This window comes from Pongo abelii, chromosome 4, assembly GCF_028885655.2.
Source record: "Pongo abelii isolate AG06213 chromosome 4, NHGRI_mPonAbe1-v2.0_pri, whole genome shotgun sequence".
Taxonomy (NCBI): domain Eukaryota; kingdom Metazoa; phylum Chordata; class Mammalia; order Primates; family Hominidae; genus Pongo; species Pongo abelii.
Window position 1 is genome coordinate 119,031,073 of NC_071989.2, and position 13,172 is coordinate 119,044,244.

At 36.5% G+C, this 13,172-nt stretch overlaps 1 pseudogene; it reads right to left on the bottom strand.

Annotated features, from left to right (window-relative positions):
- Nucleotides 1–8,624: 8,624 nt before the first annotated feature.
- The window catches only part of LOC103890689 (KICSTOR complex protein ITFG2-like), a 35,080-nt pseudogene continuing 30,532 nt past the window's right edge, over nucleotides 8,625–13,172 (bottom strand).

The following is a 13,172-nucleotide window of genomic DNA, read 5'->3' on the forward strand; positions in this document are numbered from 1 at the left end:
AATCTAATTCTATTATTCTCCTTAACTAAAAGAGCTCTAAATATTTATCACACCCTTAACAATAATAAATATTTTGGTAACAAATATGGGCTTGAAATAGTTGTTGGTATTATTAGAAACAACACCAAGAATTTAAAAGCAAACGATAAAAAGTTTATATTTTAGTAAGTTTTATTTACAAATTATAAAACAAAGCCTAACAAATCATATCGCTAAAGTTTTTTAGTGTGTACGAAGATTCAATTACCTAAGATCCTTGACTTTTGAGATCAAGGTTTAAGAGGATACTTGGTGTATTAGTCCATTTTTATGTTGCTGATAAAGACATACTCAAGACTGGGCAATTTACAAAAAAAAAAAAAAAAAAAGAAAGAAATGGTTTAATGGACTTACATTTCCCCATGGCTGGGGAGACCTCATAATCATGGCAGAAGGCAAAGAGGAGCAAGTCATGTCTTACATGGATGGCAGCATGCAAAAAGTGAGAGAGTTTGTGCATGGAAACTCCTGTTTTTAAAACCATCGGATCTTGTGAGATGTATTCACTATCACGAGAACAGCATGGGAAAGACCTGCCGCATGATTCAATTACCTCCAACTAGGTCCCTCCCACAACACATGGGAATTCAGTATGAGATTTGGGTGGGAGCACAGCCAAACCCCAGCCCCTCCCATATCTCATGTCCTCATATTTCAAAATCAATCATGCCTTCCTAATAGTCCCCCAAAGTCTTAACTCATTTCAGCATTAACTCAAAAGTCCACAGTCCAAAGTCTCATCTGAGACAAGGCTAGTTCTTTCTGCCTATGAGCCTGTAAAATCAAAAGCAAGTTAGTTACTTCCTAGATACAATGGCTGTACAGGCATTGGGTAAATACAGCCATTCTAAATGGGATACATTGACCCAAAACAAGGGGATACAGGCCCCATGGAAGTCAGAAATCCAGCAAGGCAGTCAAACTTAAAGCACCAAAAGGATCTCCTTTGACTCCACGTCTCACATCCAGGTCACGCTGATGCAAGAGGTGGGTTCCCTTGGTCTTGGGCAGCTCTGCTCCTTTGGATTTGCAGGGTATAGCCTCCCTCCCAGCTGCTTTCACAGGCTGGTCTTGAGCGTCTGCAGCTTTTCCATGCACATGGTGCAAGCTGCCTGTCGATCTACCATTCTGGGGTCTGGAGAACGGTGGCCCTCTTCTCACAGCTCCACGAGGCAGTGCCCCACTAGGGACTCTGTGTGCAGGCTCCAACCCCACATTTCCCTTCTGCACTGCCCTAGCAGAGGTTCTCCATGAGGGCCCCACCCCTGCAGCAAACTTCTTCCTGGGCATCCACGCATTTCCATACATCTTCTGAAATCTAGGTGGAGGTTCCCAAACCCAATTCTTGACTTCTGTGCACTTGCAGGCTCAACACCACATGGAAGCTGCCAAGGCTTGGGGCTTACACCCTCTGAAGCCGTGGCCTGAGTCTACATTGGCCCCTTTTAGCCATGGCTAGAGCAGCTGGGACTCAGAGTACCAAGTCCCTAGACTGCACACAGCCCAGGGATCCCAGGTCTGGCCCATGAAACCACTTTTTCCTCCTCAGCCTCTATGCCTGTGATGGGAGCAGCTGCTGTGAAGACCTCTGACATGCCTTGGAGACATTTTCCCCATTGTCTTGAGGATTAATATTCAGCTTCTCATTACTTACATGAATTTCTGCAGCCAGCTTGAATTTCTCCTCAGAAAATGGGATTTTCTTTTCTATCACATTGTCAGGCTGCAAATTTTCTGAACTTTTATGCTCTGCTTCCCTTATAAAACTGAATGCCTTTAACAGCACCCAAATCATCTCTTGAATGTTTTGCTGCTTAGAAATTTCTTCCAGCAAGATACTCTAAATCATCCCTTTCAAGTTCAAAGTTTCACAAATCTCTAGGTTGGGGGCACAATGCCACCAGTCTCTTTGCTAAAACATAACAAGAGTCACTGTTGCTCCAGTTTCCAACAAGTTCCTCATTTTCATCTGAGACCCCTTCAGCCTGGACCTTATTGTCCATATCGCTATCAGCATTTTGGGAAAAGCCATTCAAGAAGTCTCTAGGAAGTTTCAAACTTTGCCACATTTTTTTGTCTTCTTCTGAGCTTCCAAACTGTTCCAACTTCTGCCTGTTACCCAGATCCAAAGTCGCTTCCATAATTTTGGAGTATCTTTTCAGCAGCACTCCACTCCTGGTACCAATTTGCTGTATTAGTCAATTTTTGTGCTACTGATAAAGACATACTCAAGACTGGGCAATTTACATAAGAAAGAGGTTTAATGGACTTACAGTTCCACATGTCTGGTGAGGTCTCACAATCATGGCAGAAGGCAAAAAGGAGCAAGTCATGTCTAACATGGATGGCAGCATGCAAAAAGAGAGAGCTTGTGCTGGGAAACTCCTGCTTTTAAAACTACCAGATCTTGTGAGACTTATTCACTATCATGAGAACAGCATGGGAAAAACCCACCCCCATGATTCAATTACTTCCCACTGGATTCCTGCCCGCCCTCATAACATCTGAGAATTCAAGATGAGATTTGGGTGGGACACAGCCAAACCATATCACTGGGATGGTTTGAGTTTGAAACGCCTATCTTAACCTCTCTGTTGCCGATCACTACATTTTTACCACCTACCATGTCCCATTATTACCACCTCCCTTAACCCACAAAGACATAAGGGAAAGGGGGCCAAACAGAAAATAGAAAACAAGAAGAAGAGCTAGTGTAAGACTTTTTGTAGTCTCTAAAAATAAAGGAGATACCTTTAAGACTTAAGAAAAATAGGATGGGAGGGGAGGCAAGACAATGAGGTGGAAGTGGAAGAAGAGGGAAAAAAAGAGTTAAGACAGGAAAGAAATCAGCAGGAAAAATGGAGAAAAGAAATAGAGGAAAAAGGAAAGAAAGTAGAAGACTGAGAATATTGGTAAGAGGAAGCTGATAAATGGAAAGAAAAAATGAAAGGAAAGGGAGGTAGACAAGGAGAAGATACTTTAGCAATCTCTAATGCAAAACTTTAGCAAGAACATAAATGCAGAATTCCACTGGTGTCTCTGTGGGAACAAGAGTGGTGAGAAATGTGAGTTAATAAGGTTATGTTTGTCACAGGTCTATTCTTGGAAATTGTACTCCAATATGTATATTTCAGTTTATAATCTTAGTCATCAGCTTGAAGAGACAAAATAAACCACAGCACATTTATAGGAAACTGTTCTGTCCTGAGCACCATGAAAAAGAATTGTTGTCCACAGTAACCATGAAAACCAAAATGAAAAAAAAAGTATAGTTTTTATTACATTATTGGGTGTACAACTCCTGAATCTTAGTCTGAAGTCCAATGAAACCCAATGGACTATAGTAAAATAAGAACAACAAAGATATAGGGACATTTTTATTAAGTTAAATGTATACCAATTGAAGTAAGGTCCATAGTTTTCAGAATATGCCCTTTCTATTTTTTTTTGCCAATTGATAAATAAAATTTTTATATCTTATTGTGTACAACATGATGTTTTGTAATATGCATACATTGTGGAATGTCTGGATTGAGTTCAATAATTAAAAATAGAATTACCATATGACCCAGAAATCTCACTCCTGGGTACATATTTAAGGAAATGAAATCAGTATATTGAAGAAATATCTGTACTCTCGTGTGCATTGCAGCATTATTCACAATAGCCAAGATATGGAATCAACCTAGGTTTCTATCAACAAATGGATGGATAAAGAAAATGTGATACACACATACACACTGAAGTACTATTCATCCTAAAAGGAAAAGGAAATCCTGTCCTTTGCAACAATGTGGATAAACCCAGAGAACATTTCGGTCATTCTCCTTTACAACTGTAATAAAATCCACACTGCCATGGTTTATAAGACCCTTCTTCATCTGGATCCCATACTCTCTCCCCTTATTTACTGTACTGGCACTTGTTCCTTGGGCCCAACAAGGACCTTAGATCCTAGTTCTCTCCACCCAACAAGCATGCCCTCGCTCAAGGATCTCTTCCATAGAGTTGCGTTACTGACCCCTCACATAATGTATATCCTTAACCTTAAATACATCAAATCTCATTATCCTATTTTATTTTCTTTAAAGCCTTATCACTATCTGGAAATATTTTATTCATTTATGTAGTTCCCTTGTTAATCCTCAGCATCCCTCAGTAGAATATAAAATCAATGAGGCAATGACCACTATTCTTAAATTCTATAACAATGTTTGACCCATAATAAGAATGGAAGATATATTGATTGAATGAATAAATGAGTGAAAAAATTAACCATAACCAAAAACAAACATTTAGCAATAATTATTTAATTATTCATTGTAAAGTAATGAATGTACATGGAATTAAAATTTTAAACATCATAGAAGCCATTAAATTTAAAGTAAAATTGAAATAAATAATGAAAGTTAATTTCTCTCTCCCCATGCTTTGCTCCTGGTCCCTTTCTTACAGGTGGATTTTTAAAAATGTTTTCCCTTTTTGGTTTTTATTACCTCCATTAATCTAAATAATATTCTTATAACTGTATGTTTTGAGTTTTAAACTTTCCTGGGTGATTACTAAACTTTATTAGAGATTATTTACCTGATTTAAATCTGGGAACAATTTGTCCCAGTGTTTGGGGTTTAGGGGGTAATACACAGACAGTTCTTTAATCAATTCCCTCATTTCCTATTTCTCCTCCCACATCTGTTATCCTGCTCTCATTATTTGCTGTTTTGTGGTGGCATTTCTCTGGAAAGGAAAACCATTCTCACTTCTGTTTCAGTCATTCCTTCTGTGAGCTCTGGGGTACAGCTCCCTGTGCTTTAGTTTATTCACCACTACCAAACCATCCGCTTTTTATCTTCCTGAAATGTGCCAAACTCTTTGACCCACTGATGTCCCCTAATATAATTCTCATCACTTTTTCTTTATAGTAATTTCAATGTGCTTCAAAAGGAAAAAAAAGTTTATGTTTTGTCTACCATAATTAATGAAAAGTTATCACATAGCAAACATTTACCAATAGGACTTATTGATGAAATTCATTTCCCAAGTAATTCTTATGCACAAAGAACACATCCAAATTCCGGAAACAAATAAGATAAATTCAAAAAAAATCCACACCGAGACATATTAAAATTGGCATATCTATACCAAAACATTAAAATTGGCAACAATCAAGACAAAGTTTTGAAAGCAGCAAAAGAAAAACAACTTGTCACATACTAGGACAGCACCATAAACCTCCCGTGGATTTCTCAGCAAAACATTGCTGGCCAGAAAAATGTGGGACTTAAATGCTGAAATAAAGGAAAAAAAATAACCTGACAACCAAGAATATTATAGCTGGAAAAACCGTCTTTCAAAAATGAAGCAGAAATAAAGATTTCCCCGGACAAATAAAAGCTGAGGAAGTTCATCATCACTAGATCCACCTTAAAAGAAATGCTAAAGGGAGTTTTTCCAGTTAACATGAAAGGATGTCAAAGGGAAATATGAAAGTATGTAAAAGTATAAAACTTACTGAAAGAAATAGATATAAAGAAAAATACAGAATACTGTAATATCATAATGGTGGTGGGTAAATCATTTTTAATTCTAGTATAAAAGTTAAAAGACAAAAGTATTAAAAATCACAATAAATAAAAATATGTTAAAAGAAACAATATGAATAAAGGTAACTTGTGACAATAATAACAAAGTATATGTATGAAGGAGAGAAGTTAAAGTATAGAGTTTTATATGTGATTGAAGTTGAGCTGTTTACAGTTTAAAATAGATTGTTATAACAATAAGTTGTTTTATGTAAGCCTGGTGGTAACCACAAAGAAAACATCTACATAAAGGAGAAAGAAATCAAAGCATACCAATACCAAAAACTCAATGTAACATAAAGGAAGACAGCAAGAGAAGAAAAGGTACAAAAGAATCACAAAACAGAAAACTATTAACAGAATGACAACAGTAAGTTGTTCTCTAACATTCACTTGAAATGTTAATGGAATGACCTCTTCAATCAAAAGACACAGAGTAACTGAATGGGTAGACAAAAAGATTCAACTATATGCTGTGCTCAACTGATTCACCTGAGATTTTAGGAGACACATAGGCTAAAATTGAAAAGATAAAAATATGTGTGTGTGTGTGCACATATGTGTGTATATGTATATATGTATATATACATATATATATACACATACACATCCTATGCAAATAATAACCAAAAGAAAGCATGGTGGCTATACTTATATCAAACAAAATAGACTTTAAGTCAAAAACTCTCTCAAGATAGAGGAAAATATAGAATGCTAAAAGGGTCAACTCACCAGGAAGATATCACAATTATGTGTGTGCATATATATATATATATATATACATATATATGCACTAAACATCAGAGCACCCAAATATGTAAAGCAAACATGAAGAGAAATAAAAGGGAAAATACAGAAACACAATAATAATAGGAGACTTCAGTACTCCACTTTCAATAATGGGTAGAAGAGTTAGACAATCAATAAGGACACAGGTGGACTTGAACAACATGTTAGACTAAATGGGCCTAATAGACATATACAGAACATTCCACACAACAGCAATTGAACATTCTTGCCAAGTATACATGCAATTTTCTCCAGGATAGATCATGTTAGGTAACAAAACCAATCTTAACAGACTTATGAAAAATCAAATCATGCTGAGTTTCTTTACTGATCACGATAGAGTGAGACTAGAAATTAATAGCAGATGGGAAACCGGAAAATCTATGAATATGTGGAAATTTAAAACATACTCTTGAATAACAAATGGTTCAAAGAATAAATCAAAAGTCAAATTTAAAAATATATTGAGACAAATTAAAACAAAAACACAACATACTAAAACTTATAGGATGCAGCAAAAGCAGTACTAAGAGGACATTTAGAGCAATAAACATCTATATTAAAAAGAAGAAAGATTTCAAATAAATTACCTAACTTTAGACCTCAAAGAACTAGAAAAACAAACTAAGCCCAAAGGTAGGAGGAGAGAAATAATAAAGGTTAAAGCAGAAATAAATAAAACAGAATAGAAAAATAATAGAAAATAGCAACAAAATAAGATTTGATTTTTTTAAAAGATAAGCAAAATTGACAAATCTTTAGCTAGATTAAGAAAGAGAGGGATTCCAACAAATAAAATCAGAAATGAAAGTGGAGATATTATAACAGATGTCTCAGAAATAAAAATGACCATAAGTGACTATTATGAACAATTATATGCCAACAAATTGGATAACCTAGAAGAAATGCATAAATTAAGATAAACATATAACCTATCAAGGCTGAATAATACATAAATAGAAAATCTGAACAGATCTATAAATAGTAAGTAAATTGAATTAGTAGCCAAAATCTTTCTAATAAAAACAAAGCCCAGGACCAGATGACTTCAAGTGTTGAATTCTATCAAACATCTAAAAATTTAACATTAATCCTTCTCAATTCTTCCTAAAAATTAAAAACACAGAACACTTTCAAACTTATTTTATGAGATCAGCACTACCCTGATACTAAAGCCAGGCAAAAAAAAAAAATGATATTAAAAAAAGAAAACCACAGGTTAATATGTCTGGTTAACATAGATGAAAAAAAATCCTCCACAAAATACTGGCAAACCAAGTTCAACAACATATTAAAGGTATACCCCATGACCAAGTAACATTTATTTCTTGGATGCAAGGATAGTTTACCATATGCATATCAATAAATGTGATATACCACGTTAACCAAACGAAGGGCAAAAACACATGATCATTTCAACAAATGCAGAAAAAACATCTGACAAATTTCTTTTTTTTTTTTTTAATGGCCTAAGATATAATTCTGATTGTGTTCTGGATCATGAGTCTGCATCACATTTTAAATGTCTATTGTCTTACAGACAATAAGGTGTTTTATGAGGGAATGGGTGGGGGAAAAAATGGGAACAGGGCTTCTGAAGCTAATACCTGAAGAATATGGCAACATGAGAAAGCACTGACCCAGCTGCTTTGGTAAATGGAGGAAAATCATCTCACGGTTGTTAGGAATATGGGTAAGACCAGATTGTAGATTGCGCTGAAAGACCCCTCAAAACAAAACAATTTGCCATTCCTTTAACAATTACTAATATCAAGAACTTGGAATTGTGCCATAAAAGACAGAGCTTAAGATGGGGTGGAGCCCTTACCTCCACTGCTTCCCTGGGCCTAAAGCCCGGTTTCCTTATGGGTATTGGGGCCATGCAAACAAGTCTCTGTTTTCTACACAGTGAAAGTGGGGAGTGGGACATGTCCCAGGTGATTTGGAACAAGGCCAGGGTCCTATGACCTTGCTGGTGTGATGGGTGACATCCATAAGAAAATGGGCAGAGGGTCAACTTGTCTCTTCTTTCACCAAAAAGATTGTGAGGTGTATAGCTCGTGGTCACCCTAGGGCTGCTGCCATCTTTCATGCCCAGAGTCAAATCCTGTACTTCTGTAATGCATATTCCCTATCCTGCCAATATCAAAGATACCTTGAGGAGGTAGGGTGGGGGTTCAGAAGAATACTTCACCAGCTATGAGGCAAGTACAGCTAGGTGGGATCCTGGAGGCTTGAGGGAACACACTGTGGTGGTTTGTCAGATGGTAGAGTGTTTGGTGAAGCAGGGCATGAGCCACAGGGAGGTTGTCAGGATCCATGCCCAGCTCCTGCAGCAGGCTATGGTACTCAGGCTTGGTCTCCAGCCGTTCAGCAGACTGGTAGACTCCATCCACTCCAACTGCACCTCCCAGTACACATAGATCTTCTGGTTGAAAGTGACATATACGAGGCAGGAGCTGTTGCATCCCCGGGCAGGCATACAGGCCTGCACAGAAGGCACGGATATTTTTATCCACTTGGAAGTGGATGACAGTGCGATTGTGATCAATAATATATGTCTGTCCATCCCAGGCACATGCAACTACCTCCTCATGCCCATTGCCAGTGACATCCCAATTTTTCCAGGGCGAAAAGCTGGTGAACCACCTGTGCTGACCACAACAGCTTGTCTGCTTCCTCCATGAGCTTCAGTATCCCATCCAGTGTGCTCACGGCAAAGATGCCAGAGCCACCACTCTCAGTGCCATGGCCTTATTTGTTGTTGCCAATTAGGTGAGTGGAGATATTCTTGTTGTGGATACTGCCAGATGTCTGGTGCAGCACCACATCTCGGGCAGCTAGGGTCTCCCTACTGCCATCCATGACCCCTTCAGAGGCAGGAGGGGACCCTGTGTCCTTTTTCCACATACACATTAGAATTGCATAAGCACAGCCTGGCTAAGACACCATCAGTTCAGGAATACCCAGCGGCCCCAGAGTCACTGAGAGGCTGTCCACCTGACTCTCCAGCAACCATTTCTTGAGGGACACCAGCTGCCCGGTCAGATGTTCAGGACCCTCACCTAGCTCCTCCCAGCGAAAAGCTCGCACCACACGGTCTGTGTAGCCCACCACCATTCACAACACCCATCTCCGTCTGTGGGCATGAAAGACACAAATTTCAACACTTTTTCGTGATAAAAACACTCAACAAAACAAGAAGATAAGAAAATAACCTCAACACAATACAGGTCATATATGAAAAAATGCAGTTAATATTTTTCACAATGGTGAAAACTTGAAAGCTTTCCTTCTAGGATCAGGAATAAGACCAGGATGCCTACTCTAGTGAGACAGTACTGAAAGTCCTAGCCAGAGCAATTAGGGATGACAAAGAAACAAAAAGTCTCCAAATCAGAAAGGAAGCAATAAAATTAACTCTGTTTGCACATGGCATGATCTTATCTGTATAAAACCCTAAAGATTTAACAAACACACTCAAAATATAAAAAGCATAGAACTAGAAACCAAAGTCAAAAATTTTGGATCATACAAAATCAACATATAAAAATCAGTGATATTTCTATACATAAACAATTAAGAAAACAACCCCATTTACAATGACATAAAAAATAAACTACTAAGAAATAAACTTAAGGAGCTGAAATACTTATACATTAAAGACAATGAAATATGGATAAAAGAAATTAAAACACACACAAATAAACAAAAATATGTCCCATGTTTATTGACTGAAAAATTCAACATTGTTAAAATATCCATATTACCCAAAATGATTTACAGATTCAGTGCAATCCCTATGGAAATCTCATTGGCAGTTTTTTTTCAGAAACAGAAAAAAAAATTCAAAAATTAATATGAAACCACAAAAGACCCAAATTGCCAAAATGGTCTTGAGAAAAGAACAAAGCTAGAGGCATAACATTTTCTGATTTCAAAATGAATTATAAAACTAAAGTAAATAAAATAGTATGATACTGGTATAAGACAGATATGTAGACCAATGGAACAGAATAGAGAGCTGAGAAGCAAATCTGCACATACACCACATATATCCACATATAAAGTCAACTGATCTCTGACAAGGGTGCCAAGAATACATAATGGGGAAATTTTAATTTCTTTTATCAGTGGAATTTGGAAAAAGAATAAAATTGGACTTTTTATATCATACACAAAAGTCAAATCATACACAAAAATCAACTCAAAATGGGTTCAATGTAAGACCTGAAACTACAAAATTCCTAGGAGAAAACGGAGGGAAACCCTCATGACATTGATCTAGGTAATGATTTCTCGGCTATGACACAAAAAGCACAGCCAAAAAAAAAAAAAGCAAAAATACACAAGTGAGACTACACCAAACTAAAAACTTTTAATCAGAGTAAGAGGCAACCTATGGAATGGAAGAAAATACTTGTGAACCATACATCTGATAAGGGGTTAATATCCCAACTCTGTAAGGAACTCCTTCAACTCAAATAGCAAAAAGGAAAAATAATGCAATAAAACAACAGAAACCCTGATTACAAAATAACGAAATACTTGAACAAACATTTCCCTAAAGAAGACATACGAATGGCCCACAGGTATATGATGAGATGCTCAGCATCAATAATCATAAGGGAAATGCAAATCAAAACCATAATGAAGTATTATCTGACACCTCTTCAGATGGCTACTATAAAACATAAAAAAAAGAAGAAGAGAACAACTGTTAGTGAGGGACGAGGTTCCCCTTGCATGTTTTACAAGGAAATGTGTGGGCTACAGGTGTATACTTCCTGTTGGACCCACAGACCTCTACCCCTGTTGGTTTGGGTATGGTTGGAAATGAGCTACAGCTGGGCTCTCTAAAGAATGCAGGTCTAGAGGACTGTATCACCTGGAAGACACTCCAAATTTCAGACAATGCTTAAGTAGAAGATAAGGGGAAACTAGCAGTGAAGCAATAAATTTTTAAGGATTACAGTGCCTACAATTTAAGCACTATAAAGGGAAGCAGAAAAGAGCCCTTGTAATAGCATATTCTGGAAGTAAGTAATATACAGATACCAGTTTAGAGTACCATAAAGAAGAAGGAGAAAGAAGATTCAATAGACAATGGAAAAAAGATGAAATTTTTGTATTAACTAGAAATATAATGGAATCTGAGCCCATTAATACAACCTCCACTTGCAGATTTAAGCAAAGAATCTCAACTATCATTATAGTGAAAAAGTCTGGGTCTATTTTACCTATTCAAAAATGCAAAAAGGTAAATAAAAATTAAAAATAAGATATGGGGAAAAAATTAATGTAAAGCAAAATAAAATGCCTTCTGTAGGGTCAAAGAAGTGTTTTAGAAAATGTATTACAGAAGCATCTAAAAGAAAATTTTGGGAACTTATTGACATTCTAGAAAGAGTAAAAGAAGACTTGGCCTTTATAAAATTGGGAAAAGAATATATAAAGGGAAAATATTGAAATAAAAAGTAACAAAATAAGATGAAGAGGAAGATGGGTGTGATAAAGAGTAATTTCAGGAATTCTAAAGCCACAAGGTAACAACTAATCTACATTGGAGACAGTTGTAAAATTAAAACTTAGGACATAATGGTATTGCCTAGGTTGTCTTTTGGGGTTTTTATAGTTTTGGGGGGTTTATGTTTAAGTATTTAATCCATCCTGAGTTAATTTTTGTATATGGCATAAGGAAGGGGTCCAGTTTCAACTTTCTGCACATGGCTAGCCAGATATCCCAGCACCATTTATTGAATAGTGAATCTTGTCCCCCTTGCTTATTTTTGTCAGGTTTGTTGAAGGTCCAATAATTATAGAAGTGTGGCCTTATTTCTGAGTTCTCTATTCTGTTCCATTGGTCCATGGATCTGTTTTTGTACCAATCTCATGCTGTTTTAGTTACTGTATTCCTGTAATATATTTTGAATTTGGGTATTGTGATACCTCCAGCTTTGTTCTTTTTGCTTATAATTGCCTTGGCTATTCAGGCTCTTTTTTGGTTCCACATGAATTTTAAAATAGTTTTTTTTCTAGTTCTGTGGAAAATGTCAATGGTAGTTTAATAAGAATAGCATTGAATCTATAAATTGCTTTGGGCAATATGACCATTTTAATATTGATTCTTCTTATCCATGAGCATGGAATGTTTTTTCATTTGTTTGTGTCATCTCTGATTTCTTTGATAGGCAATACCATTCTGGACATAAGAATGGAAAAGATTTCATGACAAAGATGCCAAAAGCAATTGCAACAAAAGCAAAAATTGACAAATGAGATCTAGTTAACTAAAGAGCTTCTGCACAGCAAATAAAATTATCAACAGAGTGAAGACATAACCTATAGAATGGAAGAAAATTTTTGCAAACCATGCATCTGACAAAAGTCTATTATCCAGCATCTATAAGAAACTGAAACAAATTTACAAGAACAAACAACCCCATTAAAAATGGGCAAAGGACATAAACAGACACATTTCAAAAGAAGATATACATGTAGCCAACAAGCATATGAAAAAAATCTCAACATCACTGGTCATTAGAGAAGTCCAACTCAAAACCACATTTAGATACTATCTCACACAAGTCAGAATGGCTATCATTAAAAAGTCAAAAAATAACAGATGCTAGCAAGGTTTTGGAGAACAAAGAATGCTTATATATTGTTGGTGGGAGAGTAAATTAGTTGTGGAAGAGTCTGTAGATTCCTCAAAGACTTAAAAACATAAATACCATTCAACCCAGCAATCCCATTACTGTG